Source organism: Pteropus medius, unplaced genomic scaffold, assembly GCF_902729225.1.
Source record: "Pteropus medius unplaced genomic scaffold, Ma_sr-lr_union100, whole genome shotgun sequence".
In the NCBI taxonomy this organism is placed as follows: Eukaryota; Metazoa; Chordata; class Mammalia; order Chiroptera; family Pteropodidae; genus Pteropus; species Pteropus medius.
The window spans coordinates 4,988,936-5,014,092 of record NW_024345861.1 but is presented as its reverse complement, the minus strand read 5'-3'; the positions used below and the strand labels follow the sequence as shown (position 1 = coordinate 5,014,092).

The window sequence follows — 25,157 nt, the reverse complement described above, 5'->3', positions numbered from 1 at the left end:
GGTGATTTTAACCTAGTCTGCTTCTACATCCTATTTTCATAACCAGAGTAATATTAATAAACAGAAGGGAGAGCAAAGTACTTTGCAACCAAAGCTAAACTTTATTGCATCAACTCTCACTTTCCATACTGAAGGAAAGTATATGTATCCACCCTAAATTTGGCATGGATATTCTGAAATAATTAGTAACACAAAAGTCTTTCTTTTGGAATATGCTATCTTTTTTAAAGTTTGAGTTTTGAAACAGCAAATCTCCTATTACTTATGTTTTTTCCTCACTTTATTATTAAAATTAGATTTTTTTCCCTCAAGCTTGTTCAATCTACTAGCAAGGAAGGCCACCAAGGTATTAGATATCAAGAAGAAGGAAGCTTGGGATTAAGGCTTTGCCTTTGAGATCCATAGCTATAAAACAAGTTGTTTGCAGAGACAAAAAATTTTTTTTCTTTTTTTCTTCAAATTTATTTTTTAATTACAGTTGACATCAATATATTTATTTCAGGTATACAACATTGTGATTAGACACTTATGTGCCATACAAAATAATTCCATGCCCCCCCCAGTAAGTCTAGTACCCACTTGACACCATACATAGTTATTACAATGTACTAATTATATTCCCTATGTTGTATTTTACATCCCTGAGATTATTGTCATAATTGTATTTTTTAATCGCTTTACATTTTTCATCCATCCTCTCCAACCCCTTTTTCATGCAGCAACCATCAATTTTTAATCTGTATCTATGAGTTTGTTTCTGTTTTTTTTTTTTTTTATTTCCACATATAAGTGAAATCATGTGGTGTTTGTCTTTTACTGTCTGACTTATTTCACTTAGCATGATACCTTCTAGGTCCATCCATGTTTTCTGAAATGGTAACATTTCACTCTTTTTTAAGAATGAGTAATATTCCTTTGTATATATGTACCACATCTTTATCCAGTCATCTATTGGTGGACTCCTAGGTTGCTTTTGTATCTTGACTGTTGCCAATAATGCTGCAGTGATCATAAAGGTGCATATATCTTTTTGAATTAGTGTATTGGATTTCTTTGGCTAAATACCTACAACTAGAATTGATGGGTCATATGGTAATTCTATTTTTTAATTTTTTGAGGAATCTCCATAGTGTTTTCAAATTTACAATCTCACCAACAATACACAAGGTTTCTCTTTTCTCCACATCCTTCCTAACACTTGCTGTTTGTTGATATATTGATGATAACCATTATGACAGGTGTGAGATGATACCTCACTGTGATTTTAATTTGAATGTCCTTGATGTTTAGTGATGTTGAGTATCTTTTCACATGTCTATTAGCCATTTGTATGTCCTCTTTGGAGAAATGTCTGTTCGGGTCCTCTGCCCATTTTTTAATCAGATTGTTTGTATGGCTCCTTGCCCAGGGAGCCATAGCCCATGTATGTATATATATATATATATTATATAGAGTATATATATATATATATATATATATAGTATATATATATATATAATATATATATATATATACACATACACACATATATATATATATATACATACACACACATGGCTAAGAGCAATGCCAAAGAGTTTACTGCCTATGTTTTCTTCTAGGAGTTTTATGGTTTGGGGTCTTACATTTATGTCTTTTATCCATTTAGAGTTTGTTTTCGTATACAATATTAGTGGTCTAGTTTCATCTTTTTTGCATGTGTCTGTCTGCTTTTCTCAGCATGATTTATTAAAGAGATTGTTTTTATCCCATTGTATATTCTTGCCTCCTTTGTCATAGAATAATGACCATATAGGCATGTGGGTGTATTCATGTACTCTATCTTGTTCTATTAATCTATGTGTCTGTTTTTATGCCACTACCATTCTGTTTTGATTACTATAGCATTGTAGTATAGTTTGATACCAGGTAGCATGATATCCCAACTTTGTTCTTCTTTTCAAATATTGTACGACTATTCAGGGTATTTTGTGTTTCCATATAAACTTCAGGATTATTTGTTCTAGTTCTGAAAAATGCCATTGGTATTTTAATAGGAAATGCATTGAATCTGTAGATTGCTTTGGGTAGTATGGACATTTTAACAATGTTAATTCTTTCTATCCGTGAACATGGTATACCCTTCCACTTATTTATCTTCTTCAATTTTTTTCTTCAATGTGTTATACTTTTCCAAGTATAGGTATATCACTTTCTTGGTTGAATTTATTCCTAGGTATTTTATTTTTGATGCAATTGCTTCCTTAATTTCTCTTTCCAATAGTTCATTACTGTATAAAAATGCAACCAATTTTTGAATATTATATTTGTATCCTGCTACTTTACTAAATTCATTTATAGGTTCTAATAGTTTTTTGATGGATTATTTAGGATTCCCTCTATATAGTTTAATGTCATCTGCAAATAATGACAGTTTTATTTCTTTCTTTACAATTGGGATGCTTTTTATTTCTTTTTCTTGTCTCATTGCTGTGGCTAGGACTTCCCATATCATGTTGAATGAAAGTGATGAAAGTAGACATCTGTGTCTTGTTCCTGATCTTGTAGAAAAAGCTTTCAGCTTTTCACCATTGAGTATAATGTTAACTGTGAATTTGTCATATATGGCCCCTATTATGTTAAGCTTTGTTCCTTCTATTCCTACTTTGGTAAGAGTTTTTTCTTTCTTTCTTTTTTTTTTATCATATATGGATGTTAGATTTTGTCAAATTTTTTTCTGCATCTATTGATATGATCATATGATTTTTATCTTTCATTATGTTTCTCTGGAGTATCACATGAATTGATTTGTGGATATAAAACCAATCTTACATCTCAGGAATAAAGCCCACTTTACCATAGTGTGTGATCTTTTAAATGTATTGCCAAATTTGGTTTGCTAATATTTTGTTGACTATTTTTGCATCTATGTTCATCAAGGATGTTGGACTATAATTTTTTTTTTTTTTTGGTGGTATCTTGTCTGGTTTTGGTATCAGTGTAATCCTGGCCTCATAAATAAGTTTGGGAACCTTTCCTCCTTTTTAATTTTTTTGAATAGTTTGAGAAGGATAGATTTTCATTCTTTTTTTTAATGTATGGTAACATTCACCTGCAAAACCATCTAGTCTAAGACATTTGTTTGTTGGCAGTTTTTTATTAGTTATTTAATTCTGTTAGTAGTTATCAGTTCATTCAGATTTTCTGTTTATTCCTGATTGAGTCTTGGAAGATTGTATATTTTCAATAATTTATCCATTTCTTCTATGTTATCCACTTTGTTGGCCTATATCTTTTTGTCGTATTTTCTTATAATCCTTTGTATTTCTGTGTTGCTAATTGTCACTTCTCCTTTTCATTTCTGTTTTTATTTATTTGGGACGTCTATTTTTTCTTATTAGTCTTGCTAAAGGCTTATCAATTTTATTTATCTTTTCAAGGAAACAGCTCTTGGTTTCATTGACCTTTTCTGTTTTTGTTTGTTTGTTTTTTAGACTCTATTTTATTTATTTCCATGATTATCTTTATTATTCTCTTCCTTCTACTCATTTTGGACTCTGTTTGTTCTTCTTTTTCTAATTTCTTTAGGTGTAAGGTTAGGTTGTTCATTGGGATTTTCCCTGTGTTTTTGAGGTAGGCCTGCATTGCTAAATTTTCCTCTTAGAACTGATTTGGCTGCTTCTCAAAGATTTTAGAATGGTGTGTTTTCATTTTCATTTGTTTCAAGTTTTTTTTTAAATTTCTTTTTTGATATTGTTAACCCATTCATTGTTTAGTAGCATGTCATTAACTTCTACATATCTGTTTTTTAGTTTCCTTATAACTGATTTCTAGTTTCAAATTATTGTGATTAGAGAAGTTGCTTGATATTATTTCAGTCTTCTTAAGTTTATTAGGACTTGTTTTGTGGCCTAACATGTGGTCAATCCTGGAAAATGTCTTGTATGCATTTGAAAAGAATATATATTCTGCTACTTTTGGGTGAAATGCTCTAATAATATCAATTAAGTCCATGTAGTATAATGTGTCATTTAAGGCTACTATTTCCTTCCTGATATTCTGTCTCTGCAATCTATCCATTGATGTCAGTGGGGTGTTAAAGTTTCCTACTATTATTGTCTTACTGTCAGTCTCATCCTCTATGTTCATCAATATTTGCATTATATATTTAGATCCTCTTATGTCGGATGTGTAAATATTTACAAGGGTTATATTCTCTTTGTTGGATTGATTCTTTTATCTTTATGAAATGCTCTTCTTCGTCTCTTGTTACAGTCTTTGTTTTATAGTCTATTTTGTCTGATATAAGTATTGCTACCCCAGCTTTTATTTTTCATTTCTGTTTGCATTTGATATCTTTATCCATGCCTTTACTTTCAGTCTGCGTGTATCTCAATCTGAAGTTGGTCTCTAGTAGGCAGTATATGTATGGGTCATATTATTTTTAATCCATTCAGCCACCTTATATCTTTTGATTGGAGCAATTAAAGAGATTATTGATAAATATATAATGATTGCCATTTTATTAATTGTTTTCTGGTTGTTTTTGTAATTCTCTGTTCCGTTCTTATTTTCGTGCTCCTTTTTTTATGTTGATGATTTCTGTAGAGTTATGTTTGGATTATTTCTTTTTATTATTTGTATATCTTTTATAGATTTTTGGTTTGTGGTCACCAAGTACTTCATAAATACCACGTTGTATTTATAGCAGTCTATTTTAAGTTGATGGGAGCTAAGTTTGAATACTTTCTAAAATAACTACAATGTTTACTCACCCCTCGATGTTTATGTTTTTGTCACTTTTTTTGCCTCTTTTGTGTGTTTGTATGTATGACTTAATTTATTGTTGCAATTACACATGATATTTCTAATTTGTCTTTTATCCTTTGTACTAGCTTTATAGTTGGTTGATCCATAATTTTTATACTGTTTACTTTTGTCATTGAGAGATTTTTCCTTTCGTATATTTTCCTATTCCTAATTTTAATCTTTTCTTTTCTTCGTAAAGTAGTCCCTTTAACATTTCTTGTAATACTGATTTAGTGGTGATGAACACTTTTAGGTCTTTATTCTCTAGGAAACGATCTCTCATTCAATTATAAATGATAGCCTTGCTGAGTAGAGTAATCTTGATTATAGGTCTTTACTTTTTATTACATCGAATATTTCATGTGAATCACTTCTAGCTTGCAAAGTTTTGTTAAGAAATCAGTTGACAGTCTTATGGGAGCGCCCTTGTATGTAACTAACTGCTTTTATCTTGCTGCTTTTAAGATTCTCTCTTTGCCTTTAACCTTTGGCATTTTAATTATGATGTGCCTTGGTGTGGGCCTCTTTAGATTCATTTTGTTTGAGACTCTTTGCACTCACTTCCTGGGGTTGTAAGTCTATTTCCTTCACCAGGTTAAGGAAGTTTTTAGTCATTATTTCCTCAAACAGGTTCTCAGTCCCTTGCTCCTTCTTTTCTCTTTCTGGTACCCTTATGATGCGAATATTGTTGTGCTTGATGTTGTCCCAGAGGCCCCTTAAATTATTCTCATTTTTGAATTTTTTTTTTTTTTACTGTTCAAGTTTTCTGCTACCTTGTTTTCCAAATCACTGATTTGATCCTCTACTTCATCTAATCTCCTATTGATCCCTCTAATGTATCCTTTATTTCAAGTACTGTATTCTTTATTTCTGACCACCTTTTTTATGTCTGCTGTCACCTTTTTTATGTTTTCTATGTCTCTGTTGACGTTTTCACTGAATTCATCAATTCTTCCCTAAGTTCACTGAGCATTCTTATACCATTATTTTGAACTCTATATCTTGTAGATTGCTTAGCTCCATTTTGTTTAGCTCCTTTTCCTGGAGTTCTGTCCTCTACTTCATCTGGGACATGTTTCTTTTTCTCCTTATTTGGCTGCCTCCCTGTTTTTGTTTCTACATATTAGATAGATCTTCTATATCTCCCAGTCTTAACAGAATGGCCTTATGTAGAAGGTGTCCTGTCCAGTAGCACAATCTCCCTGGGTGTCCTTTGGGTAGGTAGTGTGCCCTCCAGTTGTAGTTGAGCCTAAACTGCTATTGGCACAGCAGTTGGTGGGTTTGACCCTCAGGCTGACTGGCTGTGAGGTCTATTCATGACTTCAGCAGAGGAGCTATTTTGCAGTAGTCTACCATACAGTGTGGCAATCACTTTAGCAGGGCTCTGATGTCAGCTGTGTCTGACCTTCAGGTATGTCATTTATGAAGTTGCCTAGATGGTGCTCTGGTGTGTCGTAAAACCAGCCACTGGGTGTGCTGTTTCTAGAGACTCTTGAGAGGGGTTCTAGTGTACGCCAAAGTCAGTTGTCACTGTGCCTTGCTTGGGGCCTCTTGGTAAATGCTACAAAGTGATCTGTGGTTGATTGATGCTTGTGGTAGGTTTAGAGGCACTTGGAAGAGGCTATTCTGCTAACCGAGGTTAGCTGCCACTTGTGCTGGGCTTAGGACCCTTTGTTTCACACCACAATGTGAACTGCATCCACTTACTTCTTTTGCCAGAATTCTAGTCACATAGTTGAAGATACATTCCAGGCCAAGACTGGTTGCTACTTATGCCAAGCTCGTGGTTACCTGATGGGAACTACTATGCAAGTTTAGACCAGTCACCACTTGTGCTGGGTTTGGGGCCACTTAGTAAGAGCTTGAAGTTACACTAAGAGTGGCCACTGATTGTTTGGGGATTGTGAAACTTTTAAAGATTGTGGTAAAGTCCACATTATAAGTGAAGGAATGCTGCCTGTGTGAAGGAGCTAGTGGAAGAGGCTCGGGACAGGAGAGTGAGTTGAGTGGGATGGGGTCTCAGTGAATCACCAGGGTGAGATGAATGTTGTCAGCCAGGGTAACGGAGAGCTCAGATTTTGTGCCTGCCTATTTTGAGCTGGCTGGGTTGGAGGAGTTCCACAAAGGAACAATGGAGCCTTCCAGCACTTCTGTCCCTGGAGAGAGTTCCCCCAATCCCTGCCTCTCCAGTTCTCATCCTAAAGTTAGTCAATTTAGTTTCTCCCCATATGTCCTGGCACTTTATGAGCTGATGCCCTTGTGCTGGAGCCTACAGCAAGTGGGTTTGTGAGTAAATGAGTTGTGCACTGGCCCTATGCGAGATATGTCTTGGTCTCTAGCAGCGCTTTGTCTTTCTCAGAAGCAATCTTTGCTGTTTTTCACAGCCAGATGTTATGGGGACTCTCTTCCAGGCACTGAGGCCCTAGGTTGGGAGCCTAATGTGAGGCTGGGCTCCTCACTCCTCCAGGAAACCGCCAAAGCTGAGATATCCTTTCTGTTTCTTAACTACCCACCCTGGGTGTGGGACCTGCCTGTTCCATGTCTCTGCCCATCCTACTAGTCTCAATGCGGCTTTTCTTTAAATCCTTAGTTATAAGAATTCTGTTTGACTAGTCTTCATGTGGTTCTCAATGATGATTTTTCTATTATTTAGTTGTAATTTTGATATCTCGATTTTGTTAACATTATGTTTTCTTGGAAAGGAAGTAAGGAATAAAACACAAGAGATGAGAACAAGAAACTCCATGTCAAACCTTTCCTGAAGATTCCAAGACAAAGATAAAGATTTAAATATTCAAACTTTTTCAATTTTTCTACTCGACAAACTTTTATGTTGGGAGTCCACTATGGCTAGCATTGCCAGGAGTTGAAGGACTATCACATTGACTATGATTCAGACATTCTCCAGGAAGTGATTTATTCGAGATATGAGCATGTTCATGCGAATTTATAATACACATTAGAAATAAGCAATGGAATGAGAGTGCAAATAAAATCTCAAAGGAGAAGTGTTCTTCCTTAATGGACAGTCACTGAAGATATTATGGAGAAAGTGGCATTTTGTGAATCTTGAAGAATATGTAGGTTTAGACATATAGAAATGGAAGAGAGTATGCATTCTAGGAAGAAAGAGAGGGAACAAAGCCATGGAGCAAAGTATAAAATTTGCATGTGATCAGAAAGTTGTTCATTCTACTTGTAGCACATATTTATGTGGAAGTGGACGCAGATAAGTTTGGTGAAGCAGGTCAGAGACAGATATGAGAGGGCCTAGAATCATAGGTTAAGAAGTATGGTTTTTATTCTGTAGGTGATGAGAACCACCACATTGTTTTTTCTTCAGGAGAATTACATGACCATACTGTGATTTGGAAAAGAGTGTAACAAATGTTTGAAAAGAACTTGGAGGCAGTGTCCCTACTTAGCAGTTAGAGCAATAGTCCAGGCAACATGAATAAGGTAACACCTTCATCCTGTACACTAACTGCAAGAATGCTCCTCTATAACCTGACTATCGGAGGTTATAGCACTGGCTGAGGGCTTTCTGAGGGCATTTATTTAATGACATGCCAGTGGCATTTACTCATAAAACCAAAAAGACATTGGGACCAGAAATAGGGGTTTGGTTACTTCCCCGGACAGGATGCAGTGGGGTGATTATACATGTGATTCACTGAGGTCGGGAAACAAGTCCTCCACAAACAAATATCCCTCCCTTCCAAGTCTGGTGACTCACAGCTTCTTCAGTTTGGAAACCTCTGGTGTCTAGGAAGAATTTGAGATATAATGGTAAATCATAAATCGTCAGTGTTCATTTTATGAGAGAAACACTTTTAATCATTCTTTTAACTATTCGAGCAGTAAACATTTATTGCACTCCTATTGTTTTAGGCTCACAGAACATGGAGTTATAAAACATAGTTCCTTCCATAAAATATTCCCCAATTTATCTGGGAAAACATATATAACATAAACAATATGTAGGTTATCTCATGAATGTTATAATAGAGAAATGCAAAGTACTAATGGGTCAGATGAAAGACCCATAACTGCTTTGGGAGAGGAGGAGTGACATTGGAGTTGGTCCTAAAGAATGGTTGTTCATCATGTATTTATTCATTAATTCAACAAATAATTATCAAGCACTTACTACATGACAAGCAGTGTTCTAGACATGAGATTCCATGCTTTGTGGAACTTACATTCTAGCGCAAGGACTCAGATTGTAAATACATCTGGGAATCAAACAAACAAATCTCTAGGGAATTTACATTCTTGTAGAGGAACATAACCAAGAGCAGCAACTAGCATTTCATTCCAAGAAAGAACAACATATGCAAAAATAAGTATAAATTCAGCCCTACTTAGAATGAGTGAAGAAAGAAAGCTCGGATTTGGGGGAACCCAGTATGATAAGAAGGCTTATTAATAAAACTGAATTAGGATGGGCAAGTGGCCTTGACACTCTTTGGCTGGAGCTGACAGACTAAAAATACACATTATTTTTACATGGATACCCATAGCGCTGAGTTCCCAGACATTCTGATTTTGCATTGTATATCAGGCAAATGAAGTTACTGATTCAGGAATGTGAGAACTGTGGTTTTGACCCTTTAATAATTTTTTCTGTACCTTCAGTCTGACTGTTCTGCAGTGGCCCGATGTGCTGAAAATAAAAACTTAAGACACTGACTACCTCTTTGCTTAAATAATATTCAGGTCATATTCTGTAACAGCCAACTCTGGCTTGGAGGTCATGCTTGATTCTCATTTTTATCAGGCTGTCTAAAATAACCAGGCCATGAGGTGGTTATTGTTATGGTACTCATTGGTATGGGATTTAACCTATATAAAGAAAAGAACTAGGACAGAAATAGCTCTTCAGCCCATCACAAGCTTGGATAAATCCAGTATAAGCAATTGCAGAATTACAGAGCTGAAAGGAACTTAAGGTGATCCTGGCACCTGCCTCTAGGAAAATATGCCTATCAGGAAATGTAATATAAATTCTAGGACTCATTATTTTAATAGTACATAAAATTTACCCATCTTAAATAATATAGTTCCCTTCAGGGCAGTGATGCTGCCTAGCCTTAGGCAAAACATCTTTGAACTTATATTTTACAATTGATTTCAGAACCTATAGCATATATATATATATATATATATATATATATATATATATATATGTGTGTGTGTGTATATATAGAAAGAATATATATTACGTATATATATACATATATGTATATATATACGTATATATATACATATATATGTACGTATATATATGTATATATATATGTACGTATATATATATCTACGTATATATATATATACGTATATATACGTGTATATATATATATATATATATATTTAATATACTTCATAGGAGAAAATCATTGTCTTTGGAGGGTGTTTTGCCTTTTCAAAAAATGAAATACCTATCTAATTGGTCCATCTGGATGATACCATTTTTGTTCAAAAGGGAATTTAAATGCAGCTATGAAATTATGAGGTGACATTTTTGTTTAGCTCATAGCTGGTTCAAAAGGGACTTACCAGCAATTTCAAAAATAATTAGTAAAATATTCTCCCAGATAGCTAATTTGTAAGTATATGAGCTCTGGTAAGCCATACTATTTCTCACTATATTTGGTGAACTACTTGAGATAAAGGAGCATGCCTTGTTTGTCTCAAAATACCCACCTATCACAAAGGAAGATGCATGTCAGGAGCTATATTTTGAGGAACTATATTTAAAAAACAATAATGTATCACTTTATAGTCATTATTATGAATTATGTGTCCTTTTTTTCACTAAATTTGAATCCCACAATCACCTCTTACCTTGAGGCTGATTAGCAATAAATGACAAGGAAATAGTGTGTGGTGGATGAAACTGTTTTGTGAAGAGTCCACATTCTAGTGTAAATTCTGTTATGAGTAGGATTGGGTGGCTTTGGAAAAGGTACTTAAGCCGGTGTCTCCATTTAGAGGAATGAACTAGACAATGGGAGAAGATCTGTTTGAGGAATAAAATATTAAGTAGCTACTTTGTACCTATCTCTGTGCATGTTGTGGGAGATTTTCTTAAGGTCTTAGTGAAGATCCAGATTCTTATGTTTGTATGTCACAGAAACCCAGCTTGATTTAGTTGAGGTAAAAGAACAAGCTTTAGGAAATGTAGGGTACACCAAACTCCAGAAATTACCAGAATCAAGGACTCAATTGCTTCCATGACACACTTCCTCCAACTTTGTCCTTGGTTTCTCTCTCCAGATCAGCTTATTCTCTCAGATCTGCATCCTTTGTGAGCCTGGAGAAATTTGTAAAACCTGTGGGAAGTCCTCTGGGCCAAAGAAACAGCATACCATGACTGAGAGGTGCTATTAGAACCATGAGGTTGGCTGGAGAAGGGGAAACTGACCCAGAGAAGGGGTTGCTGTACATTAAAAAAATAGAACTCCACTAAGCCTGCTGTCCTCATTTGCTGCCTATTCCCACTCTACTCCTATCACTTCGCACACACTGGCTGGTAACCTACCTCTTTGAAGACCCTGACCAACTTCAACATCTCTGAGGGCTGACTGCCTGGACAACACAATCCCTTCTACCCATGCTCTCAGAGTACCATGAACCCACCTTCACTAGGAAAATCCAACTCTTCATATTGCTTGTCCTGGTCTGTCAACAGGTTTTTCTTCACCTTGAGACTGGGAACTCTTCAAAGGCACTACTGACTTAATTGGTTTGTGTTTCTTTATTAGATTTTTTTGTTTCTCAATTATTGATAGTCTACTGTGTGGTGGGTTCTGGGAATTCAAAGAGAAATAATTCAAGATTCCTGTTCTCAAGATGATCAAGGCCAAGTGGGAAACATATGATAAAGAGACACTTGCAGTATAATGAAATGGAATGAGTTTACCATAGCCATCAGCACTAATGCTATAGGAGTACATGGATGAGTCTCCTCCCTGAAGCAAGGACAGAGGTGAGAAGGCCAGAGAGAGTTTCCAAGAAATAGAAAGGAGCCACTGCTAGCCTATGCTGCCTTCTGTTGAATAGGATCAGGCCTGACTGTGTTAGGTCTGGAGGGAAGAAGCATTCTTTGCAGTAAGAATAGCCTATGAGAGCTCAGAGAATACCTGAAATTACAGCATAATCAAAAGCTTGTGGCAAAATGAAATCACTAAGACAATAAGACAGATGAAGTTATTGGAAAATAAGACAATTTCCAGTAAAGTATTAATTTTATAGTATAATACATTAGGAGTTTAGAAAAGCTTGAGATCACCATGATCTTAACAAGGGAATCCTTCAAAAAATGTAGGTGTTGCCTTACTACATGGGGAGCTGACAGTGGTAAATCTGAAATCAAAGAGTTTGGATTTCAATTTTACTCTGCCAGGTATTAACTTAGTGATAATTTCTCAATCTCTAATTTCTACATCATAAAACAAAGACACTAAAATTCATCTCTGAGTTTTATTGAGGATAAAATAAGACACATAAATGAAAGTACTTAGAAAACTGTAAAGTACTATACGAACTTATTCTTTAAACATGCTTATCGGGAAAACAGAATTTTTAACTGACAAGAATATTTGGAAGACTTAAAAAGGCATGTAAGTATAGTTACATGGCGAGATACATTATTCACATTAAGAGGTATGTTAATTGTACTTACTGGCTAAACATCTTGGTTAATGCTATTATAAATGCATAACATCTTAATGAGTTGACTATGGTTTTTTTATACATTTCTGACTCTGAGGATAGGGCAGAGGAACACTTTAGGGGAGGCAGTCTGACTCAGCTAGACATGTGATATGTTAGGAATTAAGTCATTTGGATGTTGTGATTATAAGGCATTCTCTCTAACAGGTGAACTATATATATCCTTGTAGATGAATTAGCCTAAGAATTTCCTTCTAGTTCTAGAACTCTAAGAGGTGAAACTTTCACTTCAGTGCTTCCATTTTCTCCTATGTAAATGATTGTAAACAATGATAACATTTTCAAGAGTCACATAGCATATAAAGGAACTGAACAAGTATAATTCCATTATATTCTGTGAGTCTGTCTCATGCTCTGGTCAAGTATGGAAGAAGGCAAGGAAGTACATCTGACAGATAGAGAATGATCCACTAAAGAAATCTGAACTCTCTGAATATATCCTAAAGACTATGGGCAAAACGCTAAGTTGTAATTGATACAGTGTGTTCAAGCACACAATGTAAATAATTTTACTCCATGTGATCCTTCAATTTTCCAGAGTTCTTGGCCCTCCCATGAGAAGAAACCCCTGCCTCATCTCCCACATTCCCCACTAAGACCAACTCTGACCTGATTATTACAGGGAAGATTGACTCCAATAATTTTCTATGTTGCTATGAGGGTGACCCTGAAAAGCATTAGAGATTTGTTACTCACTCTTGTTTAAAGATAAACCCAGAAAATCTAGAAATAGAGGTCTATCACTCCCAAGTATGGGATCAAAGATACGGCCAGTTGGTAGTTCTCTCTCTTCCATGAATTATTTAATCTCCTTGGACCTAACTCTTCTGATAGTTGCCTTTCTAAAATTTAGGTAAGGAAGAACATGGCTTCTTTTTTAGAATATTAGGCCTATGAGATATTAATACAAGTTCCACAAAATAAGAAGATATTAGAAGGTTAAACACGTTCTGGGTATGTCCCCATTAAAGATATAAAATGCACACACACATATCTGAGGCTGTAAAAAATAAATTGAACTCAGCTTTTCCAAAATTATTTGACTATAGAACTGTTTTATTTAGCAATACTCATTAGCATACTGAGTACCTCTTGTTCCTCCATAGATAGTTTGGAAAATGATGTTCTTGGATAAATTTCAGTAAATAGTCTTATTAAAAGCTGAAATCTATATTTTAGAATAAAGAAAAGTTTAATACAGTTTAGATACATCCTTGAAATTAGGGAATACATGTTTACCATCCCAAAGGTTCTTTTAAACAGCCCATTCCTCATTAAATTGAAGGTTTGTAGGAAGGAAGTCTGAAATAAACAGTCGAGTTTCTAGTACATACATCTAATAAAGCTCTATTTTTAAAATTAATTCAGAAAAAAGGTTTTTCTTTTCTCTTAGACTGAATAAATTTAATGGAAAATTCCTTGAAAATGGTGAAATCGACTCTTCCTCTCACTCCCCTCTGCCTTTTTTTTTTCTTTATAAACATTAAGTCCAGGTTTGATTTATAACTATTATAGTCTGTATTTGATGGGACCTTCTGGAAAACTACTAGCCAAGAGAAATAGTAATAGTAGTTTTAGTTGTCACCACAAAAAAATCCTTTCTTTTCCTTCCATGTTTCCATTGCTCTGTGATCATGAGCCATGTCTTCAATAGAACCTATCTGATAAGTGCTAAGATTGTGTTTTCTTTCCATAGGCTCTCCAAAGTATCTTTTCTTCCTACCCATGAAATAGCCAGGAATATATAGGCAATAGAATCAACTCTACTTGTTATATACTTTATTTTTTAAATGTATTTTAATTAAATTTTTGGTGACATTGGTTAATGAAGTCCAGTAAGTTTCAGGTGTACGGTTGAACAGTAAGGTATGTATAGATATATCTCTGTCTATTCATTTGCGTATTTTCTCTGCCAACTAGAATTTAAAGTTCATTGAAGGTAAGTAGACTATATTTTAATATTTCATATTATCTTCAAAGTCTCATATGCAGCTCTGTACAAAGTAAACATATGTTTATTTGAATCAATTTAAGAATAATTTACATGGATATTAACCTTTCATCAGATGTGTCATTAGAGAATATCTTCTCCCAATCAGTCAGTTGTCTTTTTGTTTTGTTGATGGTTTCCTTTGCTGTGCAATTTTTTTTTTTAATTTGATGTAGTCCCATTTGTTTATTTTTTTCTTTTGTTTCCTTTGCCCAAGAAGATATATCTGAAAAGAAATTATTGTTAGCAATATCAGAGAGTTTACTGCTTATGTTTTCTTCTAGAAATTTTATGGTTTTGAGTCTTACATTTAAATCTTTAATACATTTGAGTCTATTGTATGCAGTATAAGAAAGTGGTCCAGTTTCTTTCTTTCTTTCTTTCTTTCTTTCTTTCTTTCTTTCTTTCTTTCTTTTCTTTCTTTCTTTCTTTCTTTCTTTCTTTCTTTTCTTTCTTTCTTTCTTTCTTTCTTTTCTTTTTCTTTCTTTTCTTTTCTTCTTCTTTTTTTTTTGCATGCATCTGTCCAATTTTCCCAACACCATTTATTAAAGAGACTATCTTTACCCCATGGTATATTCTTGTCTCCTTTGTCATATATTAAGTGAGCATATAGGCATGGATTTATTTCTGGTGCCCAACAAGAGATGATTGGATAAAGAAGTTATGGTTCATATATACAATGAAATATTACCCAGCCATTAAAAAAATGAAATTCTACCATTTGCAATAACATGGATAGACCTAGAGGTTATTATACTGAGTTGAAATAAGTCAGACAAAGAAAGATAAATACCATATAATTTCACTTATATGCGGAATCTAAGGAACAAAAAGAACAAATTAATCAAAAACCGACTCAGGAATATAGAGGAAAATTTGGTGACAGACAGAAAGGATGGGGGGTTAAGGGACTAGGAGAATGGGGGTGAAGGGTTAAAGAAGTACAAATTAGCAAATGACAGATGGTCACAGAGATGGGAAACATGGCATAGGGAATGCAGTTATATTGGCTAGGTGGAGAGCCAGAGGAAAGAAGGAGCAATTAGGGGGAGGGGATTGCTTTATAAACTATAAAAATGTCTAACCAATGTACTGTATACTTGAAACTAATAAAATAAATAAATAAAATAAATTCAAAAAATTGAAAAAGAAAAGAATAATTTACATGGAGTGAATTTAAGTTAGGATATTTGCTCATCTTTTGAATTTAATCTCTACATGATGAGAACATATATGTTGTAATCCATCTGACCTGAGTTTAAATTCCAGGCTAAAAACCATTAATAATCTTTGGGTTCTTAAGCTACTTATCTTCTTTGAACTTTTATTTTCTTAAACATAGTGGAGACATTTTATCTACCTTTCTCTCTCTCTTCTTTTTTTAAAGAACTATATGAGGATAGTAGTTTAAGTTTAGGTATCAGACACTCTGGGTTTGACTCTCATCTCTCTTTCTTACTTGGCATATCATCTTGAACAAGTTAGTTAACCTCTGTGATCCTCATTTTCTTCATCTGTGATTTGGAATCCATAATAGTATTTATCTCATGGAGCAGTTTGGATTAAATGAAATAATGCATGTAAAACTTAAAATGGCACTTCATACCTAGTAAGAATTCAATTAATGTCAATTATTACTGTAGAAAATCACCTATTATAGCCGACACCAGTGGGCTCAAATAAACTTTAGCTCTTTCTCCTACTAATTCTCATCTTTAAATGGTTGCCATTGACAGACATGTTGGCTAAAGGAACTTAATGCATAACTTTTCTGTATAAATGGAATTCTGACTCTTTTAACTATCTTAAATGGCACCAAGGTTTTTCTGAAGGAAAAGCTTTCTTGGGAAAATAATAAATATCTGGATTAAAAAAGATCTTACATTCTTAAAATATGGTGAGGTGAAGATATTTTTAATTGAACACAGCCATTTTGTGATTTGATTTCCTCAGGATATGAATCAGAGAAAAAAAACTGAAATTTTGTCCCAGAAAAAAGGGCAGGATAGGCAGAGAATTTTTCACTGGTAAGACAATTTATACACTTATCCTTTTCATAATGAGTCATGGTCTATGATACATTTCATGGTAATGTCTATGAGTTTCCAAATCTGGAATTAGACATATCAGCCAAATAAGGCAGAGAAAAGAAAATGGACTTTTAATCTACCTAGTTACCATTCACAGAGTTCTAGAAGTGGAACTTTAAAAAAAGAATTATTCTAGCACTCCACTTTTAGTCATATCTTTAAATCCATTGAGAGAGAGAATTAGCTAATCACTGTTAAAATATCTTCAGCCGAGCAGCAGAGGAATGCAATCACTGGCTCTAGTGTCCTTTTAGAAGGAGTTTATTCTTTCTTCCTTATATCTTCCCCAAATCTTTATTTGCTTTTATATTGACTGACCTAAGTTTATCTTAAAATGACATTATAAGCTTTAAAAAATATATTAATGCTTACCTCTTAGTCTTTCATTTTTTAATCAAGCAATTTTCATTTGTTTAAAAATTCTTCTAAGTCTAATTTTCCCATGCTTTAGGTCATTTTGGGTTACTATTCTGAGGTGTTTGTCAGCTATTCTAATAATAGAATAAAAAACACTAACACTTTTTAATAGTCATTTGGGTATCCCTGGGAACTACTGCCACTCAGAGTGCATTATATGTACCTAAATAAAATGTTAATTGATGATAAATATGGTCTCATATTTGTGTAGACTTTGTACTTTATGGAAAGCTTTAACTTTATCAAAAAACACTGTCTAAGCTACTCTTATTTTAACCTCTAACTGCCCCCCCCAAAAAAAATAATAATTTGCCTTTAGTTATAAAGCCAGCATGTGGCAAAGTGGAGACCTGAACTTAGGTCTCTAATTCTTAGTTACAAAAATGTATTGACTTAACCTGAACATTTAGTAAAGCTGAGCTGCTAGTGTTTGGAAAAATGTAACCCCTCCAAACTTAACCTCACACTCAGATAATGAAGAGAATAATAGAAGGGACATATACCAGTTCTAACGTATCTTTGTTTGGAAATATATTTGAACATCATTATTTTTTAATTGTAAAATGAAACTTTTTTTCATAGATAGCTTTTAGTCTTTTCTGACTGTGCATTTCAATTTCCATTGCCTTTGTGCAAACGTTTTTTTCACATGGTATCTCCACATTTTGTTCTGGGTATGAAATATTAATAGGATACAAAAGGGGACTTTTAAACTCTTTATTACCAATGTGTCTTTGTGACATCTTGGTGCCTTGATTGAATGGTGTTTGGTCAGTGTGAGGACTTTAGGAAACCTCGTGATAAAATCCTTGCTGCTCCAAGATTTATTTAGTATTGAAATCAATCATCTTTATTATTCTTTTTATTCATTTTGTTAAAACTTCAAAGTCAGCCAAAAGTTGGTATTAAATGATCTGGGACACAGGGTCTCTAGCATTAAGCTCCTCCTCAAAGGTAGGGGCTGTGTCAGAAATCTTAAGAAGAAGAAGATCCAGGTAGTGAGTGTCTCAGAGCATTGTGAAATCCGTTAAATTATGCTTCTAGAATATGATCAATCTACCATTTTCTTGTTAATCTGACACATAGTGCCCATAAAGAGTATTTCATAAATGTTAGTGCAAGGAGAAGTCCATCAAGTCATTGTTGGGTGCTAGATGACCTAAGAATTTACTGCATTTATTAGTGAAGGAAAACTGTATTCTAATGTTGCCTTGCTAAGGAAGTCAGTGTAAACTTATGAACAATTCTGACGATTTCTCTCATTTTGCTTCCTCAATGGTTCTCAAACCTAAGGAGGCATTAAAATCACCTGGAGGACTTCTTAAATCACAAATAGCTAGATACTACCCTCAAGATTCTGATTAAGTAGATCTTGGGTGGAGTGGGTTCCAAAAATTTGCAATTCTAATGACTTCTCAGGTGGTGCTAATGCTGTAGGTACAGAGACCACACACTGAGAATACTGTGCTACCTGATCACCCTTAATGTTGCCAAAGCTGGTAAAAAGAATATTCCATGGGCTGCTGCTCTTTTCTGAGACTGCTTTAATGAAACAGAACTTAACTAAGCCATCAAACCATAGACAGACATCTGCAGTCAGGGTGTCTATATAGAGCCATGATGAACACTAGAAAAAGAAAAACAGAATTGTTTTTTAAAAAAGAAATTTTCAACTCCTTTTTGACTTTGTAGAATACATTATTATGGTATTTTCAAAACTCCTTTTTGAGTCATCCAAAAATATATTGCTTGAATCTTTAAAAGCAAAAGAAGAAAGATATATCTCCATTTTCTCCCAGGATTTTTTTTTTTATTCCATACTCTCTTTTCCAACAAATTAACCCTGTATTTAGATGTTCTGTCCTCTTGCTTTATGATCTAATTAGATACTAGACAATAATCTTCTATCGTGCTATTTTAAATTGAGTCTTTATTTAGTACAAGCACAATGTTATCAATTCATGTTATATTCCTGAAAGCCTATTTAATTTAATTTAATGCAACTCAATCTAATATCCATTGAGTGACTTTGCATGCCAAGCCCTATTCTAGATGCTTAGGAAAAGATATGACTCCAACCTACACAAATTCCTGCCCTTGCAGAGCCTACATTCTAGCAGAAATGGACAGTAAGCATAATACATAAATCAATATATTATATTCCTGGTAATAGATGCTATGAAAAGGAAGAGGAATAATAGAAGAATAATGAGATTTAGGACTTTAGGGGCTAGCAAGGGAGGGTTGTGTGTATTCTTGCAGTTTTAAATAGGGGTGTAATTTGAGCAAAGACCCGAGTCAAGTAAGCCTATAAACATGTATATATCTGTGTAAGAGTGCCAAGGGAGAGAGAGCCTTTCTAAAGACCAAAAGGTGGAAGCATACGTAGCATGTTTAGGGAACAGCAAAGTGGCCACTGGGGCTAAAGCAAAATGTGCGAAGGGACTTTCATGGTGATGGACCTGTTCACTCTGAGCACCAGCACCGAGTAGGCTGCATGGGGAGCACAAGGGACTTACAGGGGACACTGAGTTGTTGAAGTGAGGGCCAAGGGCCAGAGGTGAGGCTCTCTCCCAGGCAGAAGTACTGGTAGTATCCATTGTTCCTATGTTGAACTCCACCCTCTCAACCCCCAGTGAGTGGACACAATGCTGCCATAGCTGAGATGTCATCAAACTGGATAACAAGTTTTTCCACTCAGAGGATTCCATGAAACTCCACCTCCCCCAACTCACAGCTACACCCAAGCCACATCCAGGTGTATCCTCAGCGAGTCAGGTGATCCTTGCTAAGCAGAGCCAAGACTCACACTAGTGGCAGTTGGCATCAATTTCTTGTGTGGTTTCTTGAGTCAACTTTTAGCACAGTATCTTTGGATTGCTTGCTGAATCTTAATAGGTGGCCCTTGAGGGGCACAGGCTGGGACTAAACTTGGCCAGCTGCTGAACCCCTCTCAAGACTGTGCCACTGGACACCTACTACATAAAGCTGCACTAATAAGACTGGGAGACTTAGGAGCTTTGCTTAGTACATAGAAATAGACACAGAAAGACAGTGAAAACAAGAAGTCAGAGAAGCAGAAACCATATTAGAGAGCAGAACAGAGATGCAGGAATAATGGAGTCAAACAATCTAACAGATGCAGAGTTCAAAACACTGGTTGTAAAGATACTCAATGAACTTATGGGATATGTAGATGAATTCAGTGACAAAAAGATAAAAGAACAAATGGAAATGGAAATTATAAAAGAGAACCAGTTAGAAATGAAGAACAGATTATCTGAGATGAAGAGTACATTAGATAGAAAAACAGAGTGGATAAAGAAGAGAATCAAACCATCAATATAAAGGATGGGGAAGCCGAGGACAGTCAATCAGAATGTCAAGAAAAAAGAAGCCAAGGCTATAATAATAATTTCAGGAGCCTATGGGACACTATTAAAGGTAAAAATATCCATTTCATAGGGATACCTGAAGGAAGACAAGATGTTGAACAGCTATTTGAAGAAATAATGAAGGAAAACTTCCCTAACCTGGTGAAGGAAATAGACATACAACCCCGGGAAGCTCAGAGAATCCCCAAAACCAGGAACCCAAAGAGGCTCACACCAAGACACATCATAATTCAAATGCCAAAGGTTAAATACAAAGAGAGAATCTTAAAAGCAGCAAGAGAAAAGCAGTTAGTTACCTTCAAGGGCGCACCCATAAAACTGGCAGCTGATTTCTCAAAAAAACTGTACAGGAGAGAAGGGCTTGACACAAAATATTCAAAATGATGAAAACCCAGTATCTATGACCAAGAATACTTTATCTAGCAAAGCTATTATTTAGAGTTTAAGGACAGATAAAGAGCTTCCCAGATAAAAATAAGCTAAAGGAATTTATCATCGATAAATTTCCAGTAGTACAGGAAACGTTGGAGGGACTTCTTTAAGGAAAAAAATGTATAAAAAACAGAAATAAAAAATGGTAATAGCTATATTCCTATCAATAAGTAACTCAATGGAAAAGAATTAAGAGTTCCAACCAAAAGATAGAGTGGCTGATTGGATAAGAAAACAAGACCCCTACGTGTGCTGCCTACAAGAGACTCACTTCAGATTAAAGACACACACAGAATAAAAGGAAGGGAATGGCAAAAGATATTGCCTTGATGGACCTAGAGAGTATTGCACTGAATGAGAAAGATAGGGAAAAACAAATATCTCATGATTTCACATATATGTGGAATCTTTTATTTATTTATCTATTTATTTATTATTTATGCGTACAGCACCTGGTCTTCCTATGTGGTCTCCCATCCAAGCACTAACCAGGCCCGACCCTGCTTAGCTTCTGAGATCAGACATCCGGCTTATTCAGGGTGGCATGGCCGTAGACCATGGACCCTGGCTCCACTGGGGCATGAACCCAGGACCTTCTGCATGTAAAGCAGACGTGCTAACCGCTACACCGTGGAACCATGTCCCATGTGAAACCTAAAGAACAAAATCAACAACTACAACAACAAAAAAGGAAATAAACTCATAGATACAGAGAATATTTTGAGGGCTACTAGATGGGAGGGGAGTTGTGGCGGACGGTAAATAAAGGCAAAGGGATAAAGAGGTACAAATGGATAGTTGCAGAATAGACATGGAAATGTAGATGTAGAGTGTAACATGGGGAAGATGGTTAATAATGTTGTAATAATGTAAGGGATAAGAGGGGTGTTAGATTTAGTGGGGTGATTGCTTTGCGAGTTATGTGGATCTCTGATTACTAGATCATACAACTGAAACTTATTAATAACACTTGTTATTTGTTGTCTTGGTATATTATCTTATGCCAACTATAACTGGAAAAAAATCTCATTGAATTGTACAATGTAAATATGAGCAACTAAGTGTTTATTATATTTCAATAAAGCTGGGGGGGAGAAAGACAAACATAAATAAATAAATAAATAAATAAATAAATAAATAAATAAATAAATAAATAAAGCCAAACACAATATAAAAAATATACCATAAATATTTCATTTTAGAAGTTTTCTAAATTATACAAATTGACTGAGGTTTTTAAATAGAGATGTGATGTATTCCCAATAAAGAATTCTTTTCCTGGTTAATGTCTCTGTATCAAACACAGGCATTCTTCATTGCTGCAGTAAAAATTAGTGGTTGTATAGAAGTTTTTTATTTGCCAATTCAGTATGCATGAATTTCTATAACATTTTTAAAATGGTAAATATGGATGGAGTAATTTTCAAGAGAATTCTTCAGAGGCCTTTTGCTTTTTATTTCAACAGATGGCTAACCTTGACTGTTTTTTTAGTGTTGTCATTGCATTTTGTATATATTGTCTGTATTTCTTAAACAGATATTAATGAGAGTTTTGGCCATTCTTATTTATTATAAGTTTATAAACTTAATCAGAGATAGGAAGCACCTATAAGATTAAAAAAGAGAGAGATAGTAGACACTTTAACCTAAATTATGTTTCCCATTTTTTTCTTTTTGAGAATAACAGTAGTATTGAACTCATAGAAATAAAGTGAGGATGCCCATGTACAGTGCTTATTATAGAGCATGGCTCATGGTAAATTTTCAATAAGTTATTATAGTAGGTGTAAGGTGACTGGGTTCCTTGCGAGAGATACAATAAAATTGTGATAATTAGGGATTTTCTTAGTTAACTGTGTTTTCTGGGGGTTGAGAGGGTGGCGGAACATTACTATAGTCTGCTACCTTATTAAAAACCAATATTCAGTAGTAGAACCATAGTGAATAAGAAATAATCATTCAGCTTTTATGTACCAGGCACTATAGTAAGCTTAATATATAAATTTTATTAAGTCCTTATGATAGAACTGCACAGTAAGTTGTATTAACCCAATCGTAAGAATGAAGAAATCAAGTTTGGGAGAAATGATTAAGTGCTATAGAGTGAAAACTCTCTGTAAAATTATAAGTGAATTAAAAGACTGACCTCAACTACTAAACTGCTCATAAAAGAGCAAAATTTTCACCAAGATCATGATGTCATTTGATTCCTATGCCCGTAGTCATCTTTCTGCTATACAACTTATTGAATTGCTCATCTAAATCCAACTCAAATTCAAGTGCATGTTGCTGGTTTGGTCAGTATCAAGGAGTCAGCTACTTTGCTATCTATCACAGGATTTGGTTCATGCTTCCAAACGTGTGTGGAAATGTTTCACATGTTGGTATTAACAAATATTAAAAGCAAAAGGAATATCTCACCTGTCTCATTGAGACAAAAGTTTCTTCTCATTTCTGGAAGCTATAATATAGGTTTTCTGGAACCAGATTGTGTTCCAATCTCAAACTAGTGTTGTTCTGGTTGATGAAATAGAAAATGTTCCCTCTTTTTCCTATAAGAATGCCAAAAAAAAATTAAAAAACAAAAACAAAAACACACACACTTTGGCTGTTTCTATGTCTTGGGCACTGTGAATAACGCTGCTATGAACATCTGGGTGCCCATATCTTTACAGGTAAATGTTTTCAAATTATTTAAGTAAATCCCAGAAGAGGGATTGTTGGATCATATGGTAAGTATATTCTTAGTTTTTTGAGAAAACTCCATACTCTTTTCCATAGTGACTGTGCCAATTTACATCCCCACCAGCAGTGTATAAGGGTTCCTTTCCCCCCACAACCTCTCCAATACTTGTTATTAGTTGTCTTGTTGATGATAGCCATTCTAACAGATGTGAGGTGGTATCTAATTGTGGTTTTGATTTGTATTTCCCTAATAACTAGTGAAGTTGAGCATCTTTTAATATGTTTGTTGGGCATTTGTATGTCTTCTTGGGAGAAGTGGCTGTTCAGGTCTTCTGCTCATTTTTTTTTAATTGGATCATTTTGTTTTTATTTTGAATTGTATGAGTTCTTTGTATATTTTGGATATTAGCCCCTTTTCAGAGGCTAAAAGATATATGCAAATATCTTTTCCCATTCAGTTGGTTGCCTCTGTCTTATTGATGGTTTATTTTTCAATAAATGATTAGATAAAGAAGATGTGGTACATATATACAAAGGAATATTACTCAACCATAAGAAAAGATAAGATATGGCCATTTGTGACGACATAGATGGATCTTGTGATTATCATGCTGAGCAAAATAAATCAGATAGAAAAAGTTGAGAACCATGTGATGTTACTTACACGTGGGATATAAATCTGAAAGCAACAAATGAACAAGACAGAGATCCATCAACACAGACAACAGTTTAGTGGTTACTAGGGAGAAAGGGGAGCATTATGGAGGGAGATAAGGATAAAGGGGATCAAATATATGATGATAGAAGGAAATTTAACTTTGTGTGGTGAACACACAATGCAATATACAGGTGATTTATTATAGAATTGTACACTCAAATCCTATATAATTTTACTAACCAAAGTCACTCTAATAAATTTAATAAAAAGTTTTTTTGAAAAAAAGAAAAAAAAAAGAATCCATCCTAGTTTTTTAATTTTTCTATTCAGAACAAAATAAATCAAATAGAACAATAACTTTTTTTAAGGGGAAAAATAAATGGTAGTAGCTTGACTTTAATAGCTTTTTAAAGAATTTAAAAGATCTCAACTCCCTTTATTCTTGGTAATCAGTTATTTAACAGAGAATAGTTCCATTTATGAATGAAGGAGAACAATTTGGCTGGCAGAACAAGTGACAAATATTCAGTTCATGAATATTATATAAAATAAATAAGTTCATTTGGTAATGAATATGTAAATTATAATATTTTATACCTGAGTTTATTCCAGAACAACAAAAAAATCGATATAAGCATTTTGAAAAAAAAATATGTTAATACAGAAATGTCAGATTTCAAGTTCTTAATCTTTTAAAATTTTTTTATCTTAAGATGTGAAAAGATAAGCTCTTCATTCAGTTTGTAGTTGGCCACTGAAATAGGAAAAAGGATGCAAGAAGATCAATATATATATATTTTCTATGATCTGAAGTGGTAGGTGGGAAGTTCTCATTTGTGAAGGGGTAAGAGAATTGCCTGGGTTTCCATTATGAGTTTAGTATGAGAACAACTATGTGCAGATATATGAAGGATTTACACTTTTCAATGGGGAAAAATATCCATCCATATTCAGAAATGCCAGTT

General features: G+C 34.4%; 1 long non-coding RNA gene and 1 pseudogene across 1 annotated transcript in view; one reads left to right on the top strand and one right to left on the bottom strand.

Moving 5' to 3' along the window:
• The window catches only part of LOC120612234 (uncharacterized), a 219,178-nt gene extending 205,318 nt beyond the window's left edge, over positions 1–13,860 (top strand). The window contains exon 3 of the long non-coding RNA XR_005655418.1: positions 11,068–13,860. This is a non-coding gene — a long non-coding RNA (uncharacterized LOC120612234). The remainder of the gene's footprint in view (positions 1–11,067) is intronic.
• A 7,429-nt stretch (positions 13,861–21,289) lies between these two features.
• LOC120612285 (uncharacterized) lies at positions 21,290–21,405 on the bottom strand (annotated as a pseudogene).
• Between the last annotated feature and the right edge of the window lie 3,752 nt (positions 21,406–25,157).